Genomic DNA, 21349 nt, shown 5'->3' with positions numbered 1-21349 from the left:
GAGCAGCACGGCACCCTCACACCTCCTGAGAGGGCATTCCCTTCCCATGGCATCCATGGCGTTCGGCTTCATTTTCACTTCCCGTTATTAAAGGACTCTTCAAGTATAAACATGTTTGCCCACTTAAAAGCTAAAGTAAAAAAAACAAAGAGTGTTCTAGGAATACCTGTAAGTATTTCACAATCTCGCCTGCCTAGGGATATAAATCAGCAAGAAGCTGCAGATTCTTGGAAATATGGACACAACAGGTACAACCGAAACAAACCCAAAGGCGCCATCCACTTGATTGAGTCCAATCCTCGGGAAAATACCTTTCTTCTCACTGTTTTTAAAAACAAGAAAACAGTGTCGCCTGACAGGGCGGGCTTCCTCGCTGAATGCAATCACATAAAAGCCTTTAACATTTAGGAATCAGGCACTAAAGATGTGGTTCCACAGTCATATTACCAGGTTGCTTATCTCCACCTTTCACTGGAAACTTGACTTGTATTAACACCAACCCACCAGTCAGACCTGGACTCCACGATGAGCCCCTCCCACAGCAGCCAACACGAAGAAGCTCTCACTAGCCAAATCGGGGACAACCTGAGCAGCAAAATAAAGTACTACATTATAACTCACAGACTAAATATCCATGAGTACTTACAGGTAGAATAATTGAATAAATAAATGTTTTCTTGAGGGGGGAAGCTCTTCCTTATGCAGTAACTCTATGACTACATGCAATAAAAAGAGGAAAACAGAGGTCCCCACTCAGCAAACACCATAGTGTGGTCAAGAATCATCAGCGGACGCCATAATGTGTGGGAAAAGTATAATGAGATACAGGACACGGATACAGTCCAATGAGATACATGGTGTCTCCCCAGAAGATAGGAATGGGCACAGAGGAAAAAAGATAACTTTTCAGCAGATATAACCTTAATGTGATAAAAAGTTATCAATCATGAGACAAGCTGACATCATTTGCCTGCTGATATGACGCCCTATGGTATGTTTATCAAAATGCATACCTGAATTTAATGAGAACACATCAGACCATTCCACATTGAAGGTCATGCTTCTATATAACTAGATTGCACTCTGCAAAAATAGTCAAGGTTATGAAAGAGCAAAACCAAACAAACAAAAATAAAAACCACAACAAAATGGAGGGGCGACCTCAGACTGAGAGAGACCGAAGGAAACTGACCCTGGACCAGGACAAGGACCTAAGTGGGGCAACTGGCGAAATTTGACTGAGTTCTTTATTTGACTTTTAATGCTGGTTTTCACAACTGTACTGTGGTTACCAGGGAACCCTCTTTGCAATATGTGTACAATGTTTTAAGTCCAAAATTATTTCAAAATGAAGAGTCAAACAACAAAGTAATGGCCTCTTTCCTCCCCCCAAATAAATTCTCGAAAGAGCCCCCACACATTCAAATACTGTTTCAAAAGACAGCACCTCCCTCCTGGGCGAATGCTGCCCGGCCTTCAGCATGTCATTTTCTGCGGCTGCACCTCAGGATGACCCTACTTGCTTCCTGCCCTCGCTGGCCTCCAGCACCTTCACACACAACAGATTAATCTTCCTGGAACACTTCCTCACATATCACCTGGTTTTTTCCCTTCTTTTGTTTCTTTTTCTTTTTTTTTTTTGTTAATCTTCACCAGAGGACATTTTTTCTTTTGATTTTTAGAAACAGTGGAAGGGACGGGGAGAGACAGAGAGAGAAACATTGATGTGAGGGAGCTACATCGGCTGGTTGCCTCCTGCACACGTCCCGACCTGGGCCACGGATGGAATCTGCAACCAAGGTACATGCCCTTGACCAGAATCAAACCCAGGGCCCTTTAGTCCACAGGCCAAAGCTCTAACCACTGAACACCTGGCTAGGACTCACCTTGTTTTTAAGAAGTAAAACAGTTATTTAAAAACAAACGCAGCCAGACCGAGTGGCTCAGTTGGTCGAGTGTCGTCCCAAACACCAAAAAGTTTGCCAGTTCGATTCCCAGTCAGGGCATACACCTAAATGCCTGGGTTTCGGGTTTGATCCTGGTTGGGAGTGTACACAGAAGGCAACCAATCAATGTTTCTCTCACACATTGATAACTCTCTCTCTTTCTCTCTCATCAATAAAAATATCCACAGGTGAGAATTTCAAAAAAATATTAAAAACAAACACGGTTGCCCTAGCTGGTTTGGCTCAGTGGATAGAGTGTCCAACCGTGTCATCAGCCTGTGGACTGAAGAGTCCTGGGTTCAATTCCAGTCAAGGGCTCATGCCCGGGTTGTGGGCTCAATCCCCAGTAGAGGGTGTGCAGGAGGCAGCCCATCAATGATTCTCATCGTTGATGTTTCTCTCTCTCCCTCTCCCTGCCTCTCTGAAATCAATAAAAATGTATTAAAAAACAAACAAACATACACACAAAAACCACGGTTTACTTTTCCTGAATGCTCACTGACAATGTTCCAAGTCCCTACCGGAGCAGTCAATGCCCTCACTGTCCACGTAGCCCCTGCTGCCCGTCCCTCCTACACACTCTGTGTGGCACGTGGGGTCACCCTGAGGTGCAGCCGCAGATAGTAGCATGCTGAAGGCCGGGCAGCATTCCCCCAGGAGGGAGGTGCTGTCTTTTGAAACAATATTTGAATGTTGTGAGGGCTTTTTCGAGAATTTATTTGGGAGGCAGGTTGTCATGTTTACTCTGCAAACCGTGTCATTCTCGCCCCAGCACTTGCCATGACCCCCACTCCCTGCATTTCTCCACATCTCCACACCCTGCCCTTCCTCAGTCCATGTAAATGCTGCAAGAAGCCCACCCAAGCCCTGAGACTCCCATGGTTTATCTCTTCCCCCAAACGCTCTAACACTTGTTTGCCCCTAAAATAGAAAACCTCCAGGCTCCATTGCACGTATGTGCCACCTCTTCTCAACCAGCCTTGTCAACCCCCCGGGGCCTCAGACCTTCTGCGAATCTGGTACCTTCTACAGTGTGTCCCAGGGCTGACCTTTCTTCCAGGGTCGCACTGCCCGGTGAGTCTCAGGCCACGTGGTAAACAGGATGCTTCCGCCTTGAAATCTATGACACCCTTTGCCACCTCGGCCACGCCACCACCAGCACCGTGCCTTTCACTTCTCAACTCGGTCTCAGGTGGTCACATGTGGAGTGAGTGTCTATAGCGAGCCTCCATGGGTTTTAGGAAACTGCGACTTTAAGAGAAACTAAATCTAATCCATATGATTTCACTTTTCTGTGGAATCTAAAGAACAATATAAATCAGGGGTGGGGAACGTTTATCCTGCCAAGGGCCATTTGGATATTTACAACTTCCTCTGTGGGCCTGTGAGGGCAAGGCCAGGGGAGCTCTGGCAGCATCCTCTCACCCCAGGTTCCTCTCTGTTGGTCAGAAGAGACCATAGGATTTTGGAGAAAGAAAACGGTCCTGCCGGCAACATTCCCAGGAGTGCCTTTTGGACAGAGGCCCTTCCGTTCACCCCCAAGCCCACAGGGTAGTTCCACTTCCCATACTCGGGAGTCTGGAAGGGCTCACTCAGAATCAGTAAGGCTCGTGGGGCCGTGATCTGTGCCCAAGTGGGTACACGATTTCTATGGGCTTCAAAGGCAGCACCCCTCTCTAATTCTAGGGACAGTCAATTCTCATATAAACAAAAGTCTACCTGGACACTGCCAAGTGGGAATCCTGGCATTCATTCCCAATTTATACTGTCTTTTCGTTATTACTACTTACCTTCCTTAGTGCTCCAAAATCTTTTAGTTCATAATTCATGTTAGGGTGTGAGAGGATGAGTATCAACCTTAGCGGTCTACAGTACCCCGTGTATAACTTATGAAATTCATGACACTGGCAATGCCAGGGTTACGACACAGACCCTCCACGATTAACAGTAATCCTCACAGCAGGGCGGTGACCCACGGGCAGACTTCCAGTACCACGGAAGGCCACATTTCTAGCTCCCCCGAAGTCAGCTAGCGCAGGTGGGGGCTCTGTGACTGCCTATCTGTGCAATTCTAGTTTGAAAAACCGTTCTCTTGCTGGAGATAAGAATAGTGTCATCTCACTGGTCAGTATCTTACCTAGGCCACAGGAGGAGGCCTAGGCCTTCCTTGTTTTCTTGCTCTGATCACACATAAAACTCTCGGCTTCTCTGGCCTTCGCTTGTTTCATGAGCCCTCCACGAGCCGGCACTTGAGTCCCATGGGCTTGTGAAACTTTACTTATCCTGGGTCACATAGCCTCCTTCCTCTCTGTACCTGTCGTTTTAAAACCAAAGGTCCGTTGAGAGCTCACATTATAGCCACGTGAGTTTCTTTCATTTCCGTTTACTTTCCTAATATATTCTAAGGAATACTATAGCATCAGAATTTCATTCACATTTTGTTCACATTTCTTCTTACTGTTTCCAGAGATGGCACCCTAACAATCGCTTCTCTTAATTTCCTGAGACCAGATTCCATGAAGTGCAGGGTTCCAAACGGGGTCACTTCCTCCCCAGGCCCCTCTCTAGACCTGGCAAAGCCTGACCAGTATCAGGCGGCATTGACGCTGGCGGCTGTGTGCTTCCACTCTCCAGGGCCTTGACACGGACTTCGGTTTCCTTCTGCCTCCACTGAATCACCTTCCTTCTAACCTTCCCACCAAATGATTTCTTCTCACCTGTCTAGGCAGCCTTTCTTTTCTCTAATAAATCATCACAGACAGGGCCTTTCAGGCTGTTTTCCACCTCCCCCACACCCAGCTTTCTACTCTGGCACCGCTACAGACCCAGCAAACAGAACCAGTGACCCCTTCAGCCAGAGCGAGAAATGAAGTGCACACCCACAGGTCACCATAGCAGCCTTCAGATGCTCTGGAATCCACGGGTTCTCTGATTTCCCTCTGGAAATTCCCCTTTCACCATAGCAGCTGCCAATCCGCCCTCCTGCTCATCAGGGGCCTCCCAGTAGAGGCTCTTGGAATGCTACTAAAACTACCTGGCAGGTAGCACCCTCCTCAGGCCCTGGCTCAGCTCATCTCAGTGCTGGGAACAGTGACCTACACCCTTCCGCCTAGTGTGGTCCGTGGAGCAGCTCGGCCTCCCAGAGCTCCCTGTTGCCCACCACCATTCCGGCTCCATCCAACTCTGCCCCTCGCAATCCTCATCCAGGTACATGATGAAATATTATGCAGCCATTACAAATATTTTAAAGATCTTGTAACACTTGGAAATATTTTGGTGAAAGTGGCGGGGCGGGGAGTTAAGTAAAACAGAAGAGGCAGTTCGAGGTCAACTCAAACAAGTAGAAAGGAATATATTCCAAAGTGTTAAGAACAATGGTCTCTGTGTGATCAGCTACTGGTAGATGTTTGGTTCTTTCCAAGCTTCCAGCTTTTCTGTATTAAGTATATTACTTTTATAACCAGAAAAAAATCTACCTTAAAAGCAAGATACCCCACTCATCCCACTACCCTCCACCTCCAAGCCTAAAAGGACAGTCGAAGTTACACAGATGAAAAGGGCACCTCTTCATACATAAAGGGTTAAGAACATGTCTACGGTCAGAAAGAAATCCAAACTTCAGTTATCTCTAATGTAGGTGTATTTATGGGTGGAGGAGAGTAAGATAAACCTGCAGGTAAAGAGCCAAGAAGATAGGACAGTTTTCTACTCCTTCCTCCTTTCTGCTCAATGGAGTCCCTTTAGCCACTCTCAGCCTGCCCTGAAGAGACATGAACACAGGAGAGCACGGAGCTCAAGTGAAAGGAGCTACCGGGAGAGAAGAAGGAAGAGTGAAGACCAGGAGAGGCTACCGTGGGGAAATTTCGAACAGCACAGCAAGAAGGGATAGGCCAGCCCTTCCATTTCAAAATGCCCTTGTGACCTATTCTAATAACATCAGTGCTCAGAATGTCTTGCTTTGTGGCCAAAATGCTGAATGGTTTAGGATCATTTTCTCTGGCCATTAACCTCTGAATACTCAGCACTAACAGCATCCAAAGAAAACAATTGAGGAAGTAAATACCCCAACATCAAATATCAATAATGTGGGAGTTCCCAGTGTTTGAATTTAATTGTCTGCACAAAGCCAGGTCAGATATCAGCTTCCAAGGGAAGAATGAGAGATACACAATGGATTATGCGACAGCTACACTTAATATGTGACAGGAAGGCACATGGTCAATGTACTTTCTAGTAACATCTAAACTCCCTCTCTGCCCCAGAATACAGGCACTGCATTCACCTCTCTTGGATATGAAAATTGCACATTGATTTTTTTATTAATCATGATCCTCACATATAGGACACTGGCTTCATCAGAGCCATAAGAGTTTACGTTTCCATCCCAGCCTCATGGGCTTCATTGTCCATGACTTTCCTTCCTGAATCCCCAGTGGCAACTCTACAGTTCCAGACAAGAGAATGTTGTCAGTACTCAGACCTCCCCATGCAGACAGGGACAAAGTTCTCAAGCCCTGAGAGGAAAGGGGGTTTTAAAGAGCCTCTAAACCTGGCCAGTGTGCCTGAGTGGTTGAGTGTCAACCCAGGAACCAAGAGGTCACTAGTTCAATTCCCAGTCAGGACAGCTGATTAATGATTCTCTTTCATCATTGATGTGTCTCTCTCTCTCTCTCTCTCTCTCTCTCTCTCTCTCTCTCCCCCTTCCTCTGTGAAATCAATAAAAATATATATATATTAAAAAACAGAAGTGTAATTACCAGAAAATGAAGCTCCAGGAGTTAACACAATTGTGTGCCCATGTTTTCTTCCTATAAATGTATTTAAATGCAGCACAAAAAGTCATCGGTATAAATAAAGCCTTAAATCTGAAGGTAAAAATGAGGGTGGTTCCCCCTACAGTTAACAGAATTTGGCTCTTTCCTGGCAAAGCACTTCCTACCTCCACTCTCACCCACATTTCTGTAGCCGATTCAATGCTAACAAAGGTTTTCAAAAGTCAATCCCCACTTCTTATTACCAACTACATTTGACACACGTAGGGAAACTTGTTTTTGAAAGCTTTCCAATTATAAACTAATTCCATGACTCATGGCAGGCAATTCCTTCCACATAACTCCCACTTAAGTCCTATGTATCTCCAGCTGGATAGCAAACACTTCCACACAATCACAGTCCTATTAGCCACTAGGTGTTGCATTTAATCTTCAACCATTGTCTCTCTCTTTCTCACACTCTTCTATGCCTGAGGGAGCAGCCCATTACAAGCTGAGCTGAGACACAACTGGAAGAGGTTGTGGCTCTTTATTTAAATCTTTGCCTTTTGCCCACCCAGCGTGGCTCAGTGGTTGAGCGTCGACATAGGAACCAGGAGGTCACGGTTCCATTCCCGATCAGAGCACATGCCCAGGTTGCGGGCTCAGTCCCCAGTGCAGGGCGTGCAGGAGGCAGCCAATCAATGATTCTCTCTCATCACTTATGTTTCTATATCTCTGTTCCCTCTGCCTTCTCTCTGAAATCAATGAAAATACTTAATTAATAAATAAATAAAGCTTTGCCTTTCAAACTTTTTTGACTGCAACCCACAATAAGCAATTCATTTTATATGGTGACCCAGGTCTCATAAACATGTATACATATGTATATAATTGAAACAAAACACTTTTAATAATCTCCTTATACTGCCTGCCAATGAGATAAACTCTGTTATATATAAATATATATATTTATATATACACTTATATTAAATGCTAATATTCCACTATAATGATTCTGCACTTCTCATATTCTCAATAAAAATACTTCCACTATTTTAGCTCCTTGAATTTTCAAAATATTCAATAGATGAAAATTGTAAGTACTTACATATCTACATATTCACAATCAGGCAGAACTGCATGACTACATATTTAGATATTATATGTGTTTGTGTGCAGAAAAAGAGAGGATAATCAAGTAATCGTGGGACCCAAAATAGAATATTCAATGCATGGAATATACTTAGTCATTGATTTTTTAAGTAAAGCATCTCTATAAATAAATATTATGATTTGCCAGAATAACCAACACTCAACAATCTTACTTAAAGGAAAGAGTATCTTAGCAAAAGAATGAATAGATGTAATTTTATTTTAACCAAATTGACAAGGGAAAGGAATATGTATTGCAAATATCTCCCATTATTTTTTATCATTAAATATTATTGCTACATTTTAAAGAGAAGGGGGCTCCTAAAAATCTTCATAGAGGTTGGATGGTTTATCTTCTACAAGAGTTTCCATTTGGGCTGTTTATAATTTAACGAAACAACAGGAGGAAGAGTAAAGGGGATGTTACTAATGATCATGAAAACATAGTGTCAAATAAACAACAACGACAAAGTGGATGAAAAATTGACTTTACTATCACTGAGGGTGATGTTGTTACCTACGAGATGGGCTCTTGGTTCAGCGACCTCGGTTCTTGAATTTGGCAAAGAAAGAATTCAGAGCCAAGAACTCTAGTGCAAGAGGAAGTTTACTTAGCGCAGAGGCAGAAAAAGTGAGCCAGTTGGACTCTGTGGACTTGGGAAACAAGTTCCAGAGGCAAAGAAGAGCTTTAGAGAAGAGGCAAAGATACATGCCTGAAGAAGGTGCAAATGCGTGCGCACATGTGTGTGTGAGACAGAGAGAGAAAGAGAGAGAGAGAGAGAGAGAGAGAGAGCGCACTTGCAAGCAAGGGAGCTGGGTTCTTTGCTTTAGAGTTTTTATTCGTTTTCTAAAGGCAGGAATTTTATGGGAGGATCTCAGTAGAATTTTTTAAAAAATATTTTTATTGATTTTTAGAAAGAGAGAAAGGAGAGGGAGAAAGAGAAACATTGATCAGCTGCCTCCTACTGGGGATCAAGCCCACAACCTGGGCATGTGCCCTGACTGGGAATCGAACCCAGCAGCCTCTTGATGCACAGGATGATGCCCAACCAACTGTGTGGCACCAGCCAGGGCTCAATAGAATATTCATCAGCTTTCCAGGTGTGTCCTTTTAGGGTCGTGGTCTTTACTGATCCGTCAGCACTAGGGTAGGAGGTCATTAGTCATTGCCTCAGGTCCTGATGTCAACCATATGTCATCTGGCTTTGCTGCTTTTCTGAGCCTAGAGCTGAAATGCAACTGAGGCCTAGATGCGATCTCTAGGTTGACCAAAACTCCATCTCTGGGGTCAACAGACCCACAGCTTTGTTCCAAAGATTTTTTTGGTGCTGAGGGCCAATGCTTAAGGGAATGGTCATGCAAGGGCGAAGGAGGCAGGTGAGTTGGGGTGCTGGATGAGGCTAGTTTGAGTCAGCCATCTGCCTCAGTTTCCCCATCCCACTTGTCACAGAATATTCCTAGCTGCTTACTGTCCTGCCTCAGTGTGGTGGATGAAGGAACTTTCTCCTCTACCCTCAAGGTTTCTTTTGCCTATTCTAATACTCAAATAGGCATGAAACAGATTAGCAAGGGGAAATGACAAAATTTAAATATATACATATGTATGGGAACCTCCATATGCCTGAGAGAATCAGAGACCCCCACATAAATGAGCATTCCAGGCAAAAAAGGGAAAATGAGGTAGATAAGACATTCTGGGCTGAGGATGAAGTAAAGCATGCTGGGGATTCAGAAGGTAATTATAGGGTGAGCACATATTCAGTAATCGGTAATTTAGCCCTGCCATATATAGGTTATCTCTGACAATCTCTTACTATGGGTAAGGCCCCTAATTCAAATCGCACTAGGTAATTGGGGGTGGGGGTTCAGAAGTTTCTCTTGAGCCCAGAGGGTCTCAGTTGCCTTTAGCTCCAAATAATCCGCATACCACAGAGGCGCATCTTGGGGTGGCTGGCTCTAAACCCCTACAGTGGCAAAGTGAAACTAAAGCCCCAAATATAGACAGGGATCTCTACTTGTTTCTGTCATTAATAATGTTCCAGAATTGATGTTTCTGAGGGAGCCACAAAGAACTGAAACAAAGCCTTGAGCAAAGGTTGACAATTTGTAATAAGGGTAAAGCCAATGTGAGCAAAGAAGGGGCGGCGGACATAGACTCTCTGTAGCTTAGAGAGCAACCTGGCATATATCTGCCAACTAAATACCTGTGTACCATACACTATTTTACATATATATATATACCAAACATTGATATACTGTTTATCATTTGCCAGGCACTGTGTTAAGCACTTTTTATAAATGTTAATGTGTTCACTACTCATAATTACCTATGAAGGCACAGAATGTGTAAGTAACTTCCCATGGTCATTCAGGTGTGAGCGGCAGAGAAACCCAGCTGGCTGGTTTCAGCGTTGGTGCTTGTATTGCCTACATTCTGTGGCTTCTCCTCTGTAAACGCTCTTGGTTCCTGCCCCTTTGGATGCCTACCTCTCCAGCCTCCAAAAATTCTGCAGGTCAATCTGCACTCCAATCTCTTTCTAGTAATTTCAGAGTTGGTTTCTCTGTTTGCAATCAAGACCCCTGACTGACTTGTCCCAAATCCCGTCCCAAATCCAATTATAGAGACAAGCTTAGGTGAACACAAAAGCCTGTACTGTCCTCTGGCCCAATAACAAGTCAATTACCTGAGAAACACTAGGGAGAGGAGGTAGACATGGGGGAGGAGAGCACATACTTGTCTTGTAATTGAGCCAAGTCCTCATCTTAGAGGGTGGGAAGCAGCGATCATGAAATTTATGAAAGCAAGAAATAGAGGTGTTCCTGGTTCTCAATTTCAAGCAGAAGGCAGGTGGATTTCGCGTGGCCAGCTACAGAAGCTGGCAATGTTCTTTCTACCTGAGTCTGCTCTGAAAAGCAGCTATGAGTATCTTCAGGCCACCATTCCCAGGACTTCACATGCAGAGAAATTTAAGAACTGGAGAAAGTCAGGAGTGATGAGAAGAAATAAACACTCTCCTTTGTATCCAGTCAGCTGCCTCTCTTCCCACAAGAGCTATCTTCTCCCTATCTCCCTCCGCCTAAACCAAGGTTGGGTTTGAGGGCAGCTGGCACACCGCTTATCCAGCACTGAAGGTGGGGACCTGGCACAGAGCAGATGCAGCCTGAGGACACGTGTTGGGGAGGGAGCGAGGGGGGGCATCCATCTCCGGCTCCATGGAGGCCCCAGGGCAGCAGGGGCTCTGAGGGGAGGCACCAGAATGGGAGCCATTTCCTTTCTCCTTCCCTAAACCAAGTAACTGAAACTTCAAAAAGTGTCCTGGAGATAAATACCACCATTGAGTCACTTAAAAAGCATACCCGCTCTAACCGGTCTGGCTCAGGGGAGAGGGGACTGAAGGATCCCGGGTTCGGATCTAGTCAAGGGCATGCACCTTGGTTGCTGGCTCGATACCCAGTAAGGGGGGTGTGCAGGAGGCAGCTGATCCATGTTTCTCTCTCATCGATGTTTCTAACTCTCTATCCCCCTCCCTTCCTCTCTGTAAAATCAATAAAATATATTTTTTTTAAACAAATAAATAAAAAGTATCCCCTTCCCTCTTTTTCCTTTATATAAGCTGACTTACACACACACACATAGAGGCAGCTCTTCATTTAAACACAGACACACACACATACATACTCTTTCTCATAGTTTCTCAAATAAGAGTCTCAGGAATCTGAGAGGCTTTCTATGTAGAATGAGGATAACCTTTGTTGTCTCTATTTGGTCATATTTCCAACAGTTATCGCTCTCTTAACCCCAGGAACTTACTCTGAGTGCTGGCTGACTTTTAGCTGTCCATTAACACAGGAAGAAATCACTAAATCCTAGCACCCATCCTTCCCCAACTCACAGCCTTCTCATTCCCAATGCCTCCCCCTTAGAACAGGCCCTCAGCCCCAAGCACCTGAACTGCAACCCTCCAGGTGACTTCCCTGCCTCCCACCTCTCCTTCTCCAGGCTGCACACCAAAGCCTAGACCAGTGGTCGGCAAACTGCAGCCCCTTGAGTGTGGCTCTTCCACAAAATACCACGTATGGGCGCGCACGTACAGTGCAATTGAAACTTTGTGGCCACACTCAAGGGGCCAAAGAGCCGCATGTGGCTCGCGAGCCGCAGTTTGCTGACCACTGGCCTAGACTAACCCCCTCTGATGGCCATTTTACATCTGTTAGATCACGTCCACATACAGCCTCAACCTTCTTGTGTCCCAGAAACCATACATGTATGGTGTGAAGTGGTTCCCAAATGTCTATGTGAGGCACAATAAGAATAAGGACAATGTAGTAAGTTTTTTATAAACATTTTTATAATTAAGTTTATTTAATTATGAATAGTAGTCCTTTAGTTATTTGTGGGTTTTTTTGCTTTTGTGCTAAGATGTCTTTCTCTTATGAAATGTAAGAGCTATTGAATCTTTTTCAATCTTTATATTGCAAAATAAAAGAAGTTTGAAGTCATATGTTAGATCCCACTTTTAAAAAATTTTTTTAGCAGGGCATTAAATACAAAATCTGGCAACCTCTATATCAGGGGTCCTCAAACTTTTTAAACAGGGGGCCAGTTCACTGTCCCTCAGACCGTTGGAGGGCCGGACTATAGTTTAAAAAAAAACTATGAACAAATTCCTATGCACACTGCACATATCTTATTTTGAAGTAAAAAAACAAAACGGGAACAAATACAATATTTGTATTTGCATGTGGCTCGCGGGCCGTAGTTTGAGGACCCCTGCTCTATATGAACAGATTTTTCCATTTCTGTTCACAAGGTTAACACAAAAACAAATTCAAGATCACTGATCACCTTCCCTCAATTTCCAGATCCCCTCTGTTTACCCCATTTTATCCTGCCTCAGCCAGGCCACCCCTCAAATCCCCTATCACAGGCCATGCTCTTCTCTGCTGTCTTACCAACTAGTTAAGTCTTGTCCTGAAATACTACCCTTGCCCAGTAATCCCCTTTAACCCTGCTAATCGAGCTTGATCTTCTTTCTCCTTCTTATAGTGTAGAGCGTCTAAACCAATTATTATTAAACTAGGGGCCCGGTGCACAAAAATTTGTGCACTGGGGAGGGGGTTCCCTCAGCCCAGCTTGCCCCCTATCACTTAAGTCTTGTCCTGAAATACTACCCTTGCCCAGTAATCCCCTTTAACCCTGCTAATCGAGCTCGATCTCCTTTCTCCTTCTTATAGTGTAGAGCGTCTAAACCAATTATTATTAAATGAGGCTTCGTGACACACTTAGTTGCAATATGCCATAGAGCTTTATTAGTAATAAGTGGAGTTTTCTAAACTGAGGTTTAGAAATAAATTTTTTTTTATCAAAACAGATTGTTTTTCTAAAATATCTTTTTTCACTATAACTTTCTGGGTGAGAGAATAAGATGTGAAGACCAACTTCATGTATTGTTTGGTAGAATCCTAATGGAAAGATAATCCACCAGTTGTTGACAGAGGGTTCAATATAAGCATGGGGTGGCCTAGCATTTGCATACCACCCTTCATGTGCCTCACAAGAGAGAAAACCTAGGAGCCACTGGAGTGCACCAAACAGCAATGGGGAAGGTGTTCATGCAAGTTCGTGATGTGAAGGAACAAAGCTTAAGTCCTAGCCTATTCCCCCCACCCCAAAAAAAGAGAAGCTTCTAGAGAGCAGGAACCCTATTCAGTATTGACACACAGTAGGCACTCCAAAGTTTGCTGAATTTAATTAAATATTACGCAGAATCAGACAAGTTACTCCACCAGACTATGAGCTCCTTAAATGGTCCTCAATCTTGTTCCCCTAGGGAATGGTATTGGTGCTGTACAATATTTATTGATTTAAAAAACGATGAGGCTTTGTGGAAGAAAAATATATGTAAGTATACAACTTTTTGTACCGTTCTTTATGGGGGAAAAAAATCCCCCATATGTTCAACATGTATTACTGAGAACCTATTATGGTCTAGCCACTGGTCTAACTGATTATGGATATAACCATGCATAAAACAGAGAATAATCCTGGCCCTGGGGTAGCTTACATACTAGTGGGAGAAGACTGATCATAAGTAAAATAAAAAGTTAATTATCAATTATTTCTATTAGAAGGTGGTATATGAACAAGACAGTAGAAGAAGGTAAATGTTACAATTTTAAGTAAGTGGCCAGGGGGCCTCTTTGAGAGAATAGCCTTGGAGTGAAGACTTCAAGCAGGTGAGTGGTATCTGGAGAAAGAGAGTCTCAGAGAAAACAAGTACAAAGACCCTGAGATGGAAGTCTGTCCAGCGCGATGAAGGCCCAGCAAGAGGGCAGGTGGGGTGACAGCAGTGAAAAAGGACAGGAATATGGCTGTATTAGACCGGAGAATGAGATTGTCTTCTTTTGTCTATAAAGCAAACTCTTTGCACTGTTAACACACCACCCACATTCATATCTAATGTAAAATATGTCAAAATCTCTAAGCAAATCAAAGTGCTGCATATGCAACTTTTGTTGCCTAATAACTAACCTTGATTGTTATTTCACACTTGGCTTTGTTCTTGTCTTACTGTAACAGCAAGTTTAATTTTTGAGATCAAAGAACTGTCAGCAGCATAATCACTCAGTGAAAGTGGCTCATTACAAGTCACCAACTATGTGTGTTGCATTTCATGTGACCCAGCAGGTCGGTTCTATTGCTGACAGACTGTTCTCATGTCTTTCTTGAGGTCTTAAAGAACAGATAAGCCTATTTCTTTTAGCTGTGTCCCAAATTACTAGTTTAGATGTTATGCAGCACATAAAATAAAATTAGATACCACCCTTACCAGCGTACTCTAGATGTGAACCCGGGGAACACACAAATCCCAGCTCTCATGTGACCTCTGCTCTGAAGTGTTCCTCTCATTCCCAGACCCAGGGAGGTAAATTCTCTCCCTTTGTGCTCCTAAGGTACTTTCTGTTCTATCATAGTGGCTATCATGCTATGTATTTTGTTTTTAGCACAGTTTTGTAAAACTATATTACAATACTATTAACATGTTTCTCTCTCCATCTGGACTTAAAGACTGGGATCATGCCTTAATTTATTTCTGCCTTCTGAGCTTCTGATGCCTGGGGTAGACATAACTAATATTGTTCTTCTTTCCTCCTTCAAAGCTCCTGGGAAGAGGGCAATTCCTCGGTGTCTTGAAACCAGGTAATGTGATTTGCTTTGGCAAATGAGAGCTGAGCAAAAGTCACTTCAGGCAGAAGCATTTAAAAGCCTGTGTGAAATTCTCTACTCTTTCTTCACATGTCGCAGTCCCTGTGGAAGTCAATGACATGGAAATGTCATGAGGTGGAAGCAGAGCCGTGACATGGAGAGAGCACCCAGACACAAAATGTTCCTTTTGTGAGCAAGGATTTTGATGTTTTTTTTGTTACTGCAGCAAAACCTGCACTATCCTGACTGACAAATCAGATCATAGGGGCATAATACAGATTTTTAGAAAAAAGAAATGATACTAGGAGATGCAAAAAAGGGGGTGACCACATCGGAGTTCAGTCTGGGATGTGAGAGGTAAGTGCTATATTATAAGATGCTGTCTACAGTGAAAGAACAATGAATAAAATCATTAATTCACTTTACTACATCTTCTCTTTAGCCTTGCACTTCCAAAGATAATTTCTTGAATAGAAGCTTCTTCATTTATTACAGTCATTAAGAAATGAAACTGATTTTAAATTTTACAACCTTACTTCGCACCACAACAGTACCTTTTTGCATACATTCTTTGGCCAACCTGTTCAAAGGAGGTAGTTTTGAAAATGTAATGCTGATTAGCAATAAATACCATTTGTAAACTCTTCACCCCCTAGTGTAGACCAGATAGGTAATGGCTACTTATTTGCAAAAGTTCTACTTCTCTTGGTGGGAGGTGGGGTCAGAGTTGGACATGGAGAAGGAGAGGATAATATAAATGTTGTAAGAGCTTAAATAAATAGTCTGAAAAAAAAAATTAAGGGAAGTTGGATGAGGGACTCTCAGGGAGTCATAACATAATTATCTGTAACATGCAAAAGTAGCCTTGAGTAGTATTGAATCACCCAAACTCCTTAAAAAAGCATCTATCATCATCGTCCATATGAAATGAAGCCCTCAGCTGGGGCCAGGTGAATGGTAACAGGGTGAAGAAATAAGAGGGCTGTGCAGTGTAACAAGAACAAACAATGGGATGAGCTGATTCAGGTGCTGGGCAAGCGACCCACCTGAAAAGCCTTAAGGGAACAAAGCTTGGAGGGGGGAGAAGGAGGAGAACAGGGCGGGGGGAGAGGGGGAGACAGGAATGGTAAAGCCAAAGGAAACCAAACCCAAAATGAAGATGTATAGCTTGTTCCAAGAGAAGTAAGGAGATGAGTCTTCAAAAAACCCAGGAGTAAAGCTAACCAGACATTTCTTAGGGCCAAACCAGTGAGGAAGATACTGAGAAAGGGCTCCTTCCCCAGCGATGGGCAGAGGGGGGACTTCCATTCTAGACCAGAGGTGGAAACGAGGTAGACCAGCAAGACCATCCTCAGGGCCCAGCTGCACCCTCCACACTGAGCTCCTCTGTTCCCTGAACCGAAATGGACTCCCCACCAGTGTCCTGTGCCCTAGAACCCCTCTCGCTCCCTCTGGGCGTTTCCCCCTAACACCACTTCTGGGCGGCCTCCATCTAGGGCAGCACCCCCTTTCCTGAAGATTGGGGACCCTCGCCTTTGTGCTCCAAGTGCCTTGTCTTCTTAGGGGCGGGGGGGGGGGCGGCACCAAGCCTTATTGGGCAAATGACCAGAAAGGAGGGGAAAATAGGGCAAAAACAAAGGGCTTATATGACTTAAATCTGTGCCACAATGAGTAACATGTGATTTCATCATGATTTGCCTCAATTGTAAGAGGTCATACCCCTGACTCCCTGACACATAAGTATATGAAAACCCAGGAAAAGGGAAAAACATTCAAGTTAAGTTTTCCTCATAGAGAATTTTTCTTCTTCCTAAAGAACTGTAACAGCAGAAAATTTAAGATTGAGGGTCTGTTTTGTCTTTAAACATTTCATGTATCAAGACAAGGTATTTGGATGTTGGTATTCAACCTTTGATACCCCAAAATTACCTATAGGAGCTGTGAAATAGTTTCAACCTGGGCACAACATTTCAATACCAGAGACCTGACAGACACACAGAATTGGTAGGAGTCTGTGTTGAGGTCTTGCTTCATGGGGAGGTTACTGTAGAAGATGATTTGGCTGAGCCCCAAAACCATAAAAAATGCTTTTCATCTCATCGACACGCCCAGCACTGGAACCGATGGGCAAAGGCACCCAAAGGTGTAATTATTCCATTCAACTATTTGTTACTTTGTGGATGCAGTTTTGGCAGGCATTTCAGAACGTGTTCAATATACTGTGACAAAAGTTAGCAAGATCAAAATACCCCATAAACCTCTTATAACTCCTATGTATAGACTAACAATGCTAAGGGTGTTGGGGAAAAAAGCACAGGTAGAGAGAAAAGAAACTGTCAGGCAATTGCAGAGAAGGAATGTGAACTCCTCATATAAACGCTCCTCTGATTCTGAACCCTCACCATGCAGGTTTATGCACAGGAATGATTCAGGAAAGGCACGTGGGCCTCTTTCTAGTGCAGGGTAGCTTCCAGCAGGGACCACTCAGGACCTTCTGTGGTGAAGCCCAGCACCGCTTTAGAGGCCAGGCCTTCCCTGCAGTCCTCACCCTCCACCTAACCTTCAGGGGCTACGCTGGCTTCCTTGCCTCAATCAGTGCCAATGCCCACTCCGTTCGTGAGGTTTTTCTCAGCAAGGTTACACCTCCTACGTCACTCCCCCAGCAATGCTCTTCCCTGGGCTCAGACATCCAGGGTCTGCTCGGGAAAGGGCCTCCTGGAGATGTGTGGGCAAGGTTCAGAGACCCATCGGATGTTGCAGCACACAGGGGCTAGTAGTGGCAGGTCTTTCACAGGCAGGAGGGATTGGGGAAAGACAGATTTACTGGAGACTGGAGAGAGCCAAAGCAATAGAGGGGGGACTGCCCCGGTGGTGGCTAGTTGCCGATGGTCCCGGTCACCAGCACCAGCACCACAAAGAAAAAGAGAGAGCAGGAGCCACAGGTACCCCTGATTTCTCTCTCCTCCTGGCCTTCTGTTGACAACCCAAATCAAAGCCCGATGATCCAGAGAGCCCTGGATGAACATTCACCGAGGCAGCCTCCAAGGAACAGACTAGAACAGAAAAGGGGAGAGAGAACCTGGATGGACAGAGACTGACCAGCACAGCCGCCGGGGCACTTCATGTTTCCCATGCTCATCGCTTCTTTTAAAAATATGTTTTTATCATTTTAAACAAGACAGAGAGAGAGATAGAAATATCGGTGAGAGAGAAACATCGATGGGCTGCCTCCTGCATGCTCCCCACCCAGGCATGTGCCCCGACTGGGAATCAAACAGGTGACCTCTTGGTACATGGGTCGATGCTCAACCACTGAGCCACACTGGCTGGGCCCTCACTTCTTTTTAACTGCCAGTCACTCTGTGGAAGCCAACAAGGGGGATTTTCCCATATTATCTATATTAATAAAAGCCTAGATGACCCTCGCGTGCGACGTCGTCACAAGATGGCTGCCACAGATGGCCACCACAAGATGGCTACACGCACAGCGGAGGCGAGGCCCAGTGGCCACTCCACGCGGTAAGGCCTGGGGGGTCCTGTGGGTCCACACAGCATGGAGGCCGGTCCCAGCGGAGGAGGCAGGTCGTGGCAGGGGAGGACAGTTGTGGGCAATCAGGCCGGCAGGGGAGGGCAATGAGGCATCAATCAGGCTGGCAGGGGAGCGGTTAGGGGGCAATCAGGCTAGCAGGCAGGCGAGCTGTTAGGAGCCAGCGGTCCCGAATTGTGAGAGGGATGTCCGACTGCCGGTTTCCCGAATTGTGAGAGAGATGTCCGACTGCCGGTTTAGGTCCAATCCCACAGGGATCGGCCTAACCCGGCAGTCGGACATCCCCCAAGGGGTCCCCAATTGGAGAGGGTGCAGGCTGGGCTGAGGGAACCGCCCCCCCAATGCACGAATTTCGTGCACCAGGCCACTAGTTAATTCAATAAAGGTCTTAGAGTCATGGTTTTCCCCTTGGTTTGCCCTTCATCATAAAGATGGCAAACAGAAAACCAAGCAGACTCCTGGCTCAATAATGTTCTGATGATGAAGGTACCCTTTAGACCAGTGCTACTAAGTGTGGTCCATGTACCGGCAGCACCAGCATCACCTGGGATCTGATAGAAATGTGGGTCCTTGGGACCCATTCATGCACCATTAAATCAAAGTCTCTAAGATCAGATCCTTGGAATCTGTTGTTCAAGTCCTCCAGGGATTCTCACACATGCTAAAGGTTGAGAACTCCTCCTTTCGACCCCATCTTTGACAGCTTTAAGAAGAACAGCCCATGGATAACCGATCAGAGACACTTACACTAAATGGAGTCTGGTCTATGGAGTCCCTGAATCTCTTTCAACTTCCTTGTGACCTTCAGCAAGATACCAGTGTCTGAGCCTAAGTTTTTGTACTTAATTGCTATCAAGATAACCAGTAAGATCTCTTTCAGCTTTCCAAAGGGACTGAACTTGGAAACCCTCAGATCTGTCCTTTCAGCCAGTGATGATGATGGTGGTGGTGATGGCAATGACAACAGCAGGAGCTCACACTTACTAAGCCATCTGGACATGACTAGCTCTGTCTTAATATCACTGCATATATTAATTTACTCAGTCCCACTCCTGTGGGATAGGCTCTATCTTTGCTTCACAGATGGCGAGGTCCTGACCTAAAGAAAAGCTCAGTAACTTGCCTTTGAATCTGCAGAAGAAGGAAACACCTATCCCAAAGTTATGAAAACAGTGAAATAAAAATGTACGTGAATTGACGTTACTGAGTTTTTTAAGCTCTAACTTCATTAGATATTCCAGGTAAATTAGAATACGACTTAGTGGCTTTTTTAAAAGGAGGTATGTGCCAAGAGGAGGGGAACTGAGTGCTTCAATTGGTGCTATTTGAAGATTTATGATAAATTTAAGATAGTAGAAGACAACAAATGTTGATGCTAATTTGAGGCTAAGAAACAGCTTTCATTGATGATAAGAAATGGCAACAAACCTCTTATCTAAAAGAAGATAAAACCACCTTGTAATATTTCCCCAGACATAGAGTTGGCTGCCACAAGTTCTCTTCTGACATCTCTCCCAGAATTCTGTTTATGGCCAGTTTCATCTTCTAGATACAGATTTATAGATATGTTCTTTTTACTCTGTTGATAGGACAGGTTCTTGATTTAATCAGATTCTTCCTGCATCTTCAAATGCTCTTCCTACTAATGCATTAGCTTCCCCCTCCCCAACTCAAGAGCCATGGTGAATGTTAAAGATCCATCTTTCCATTTGCTTAAGATATGCCCCCAAAGCATTCTGGAGGTTCATGGCATCTCAATGGAGAAAAACCACTGCTCTGACCTAGGTCAAAGAGCAGGAAAAAGAAACTGGCTCCCTCTCCCATCATTGATTTCCATGAGAGGATACATGAGAGACTCATAAGGTAATTTGACCTATTCCAGGTCACACAGTCGTTAAGTAGCAAACACAGAAAAAAGTTCTCCCTACTACATCGCTGCCAATTCTATTTTAATGGATGGAGGCATCATACTTCCCCTAATTTCTTTTTTTTTAAATCCTCATCCAAGGATATTTTTTCCATTGATTTGTAGAGAGAGTGGAAGGGAGGGAGAGAGTGAGAATAAGAGAGAGAGAGAGAGAGAGAGAAACATCAGTGTGAGAGAGACACATCACTGGCTGCCTCTGCTTGTGCCTCAACCCAACCTGCAATAGAGGTATGTGCCCTTGACTGGAAATCAAACTGGAGACCCTTGGGTCTGGCCGACACTCCAAGCACTGAGCAAAACTGGCCAGGGCTTCCCCTGGGTTCTAAAAGGTATCATCGTACATCTTCCCTACCTTTGTTTTCTACAAAAGATTTCATACTTCTATACAAATTCACAGCACACCATGGAGGAGTAGGCCATTTGTAGTGTGTATTCATTACAGTCAACACTTAGTGTGTTAGTTTAAGCAGAAGTGATAAGCTATTCACTTCTCTCAAGAGGAAGAGGAGAGAGTAAAACAAATTTACAGTCAGCACCAAAGGCGTCAGTGTGGGGCAATCGCAAGTATTTGCCTGTGCGCCTCATAACAGCTACAGGTAAATGATTTGACAGAGTCAAATGCAGCCCAATGACAAAACCACCCACAGGGCTGCAGTTCAAGTTGCTAGACCAGTTAGGGGGGAAGTACAGGAAGACAAGCAGCTCGACTGCAGAGGCCTGGCTTTCCGGACCCCTCGACTTCAGCCGGGGCTTGCTGGGCCTTTATTAGAAACCTGAATTAGGTGCTCTCTGCAGGAACACAAACAGTGCGAAAGG

The 21349-nt window shown here is 44.6% G+C and overlaps 1 protein-coding gene across 1 annotated transcript in view; it reads right to left on the bottom strand.

The window, feature by feature from the left end:
* The window catches only part of RAPGEF5 (Rap guanine nucleotide exchange factor (GEF) 5), a 199888-nt gene that overhangs the window by 164525 nt on the left and 14014 nt on the right, over nt 1–21349 (bottom strand). The gene's annotated exons all lie outside the window — the stretch shown is intronic.

This window comes from Myotis brandtii, unplaced genomic scaffold (genome assembly GCF_000412655.1).
Source record: "Myotis brandtii unplaced genomic scaffold, ASM41265v1 scaffold374, whole genome shotgun sequence".
NCBI classification, from domain to species: domain Eukaryota; kingdom Metazoa; phylum Chordata; class Mammalia; order Chiroptera; family Vespertilionidae; genus Myotis; species Myotis brandtii.
This window is presented reverse-complemented; position numbering and strand designations above follow the sequence as displayed.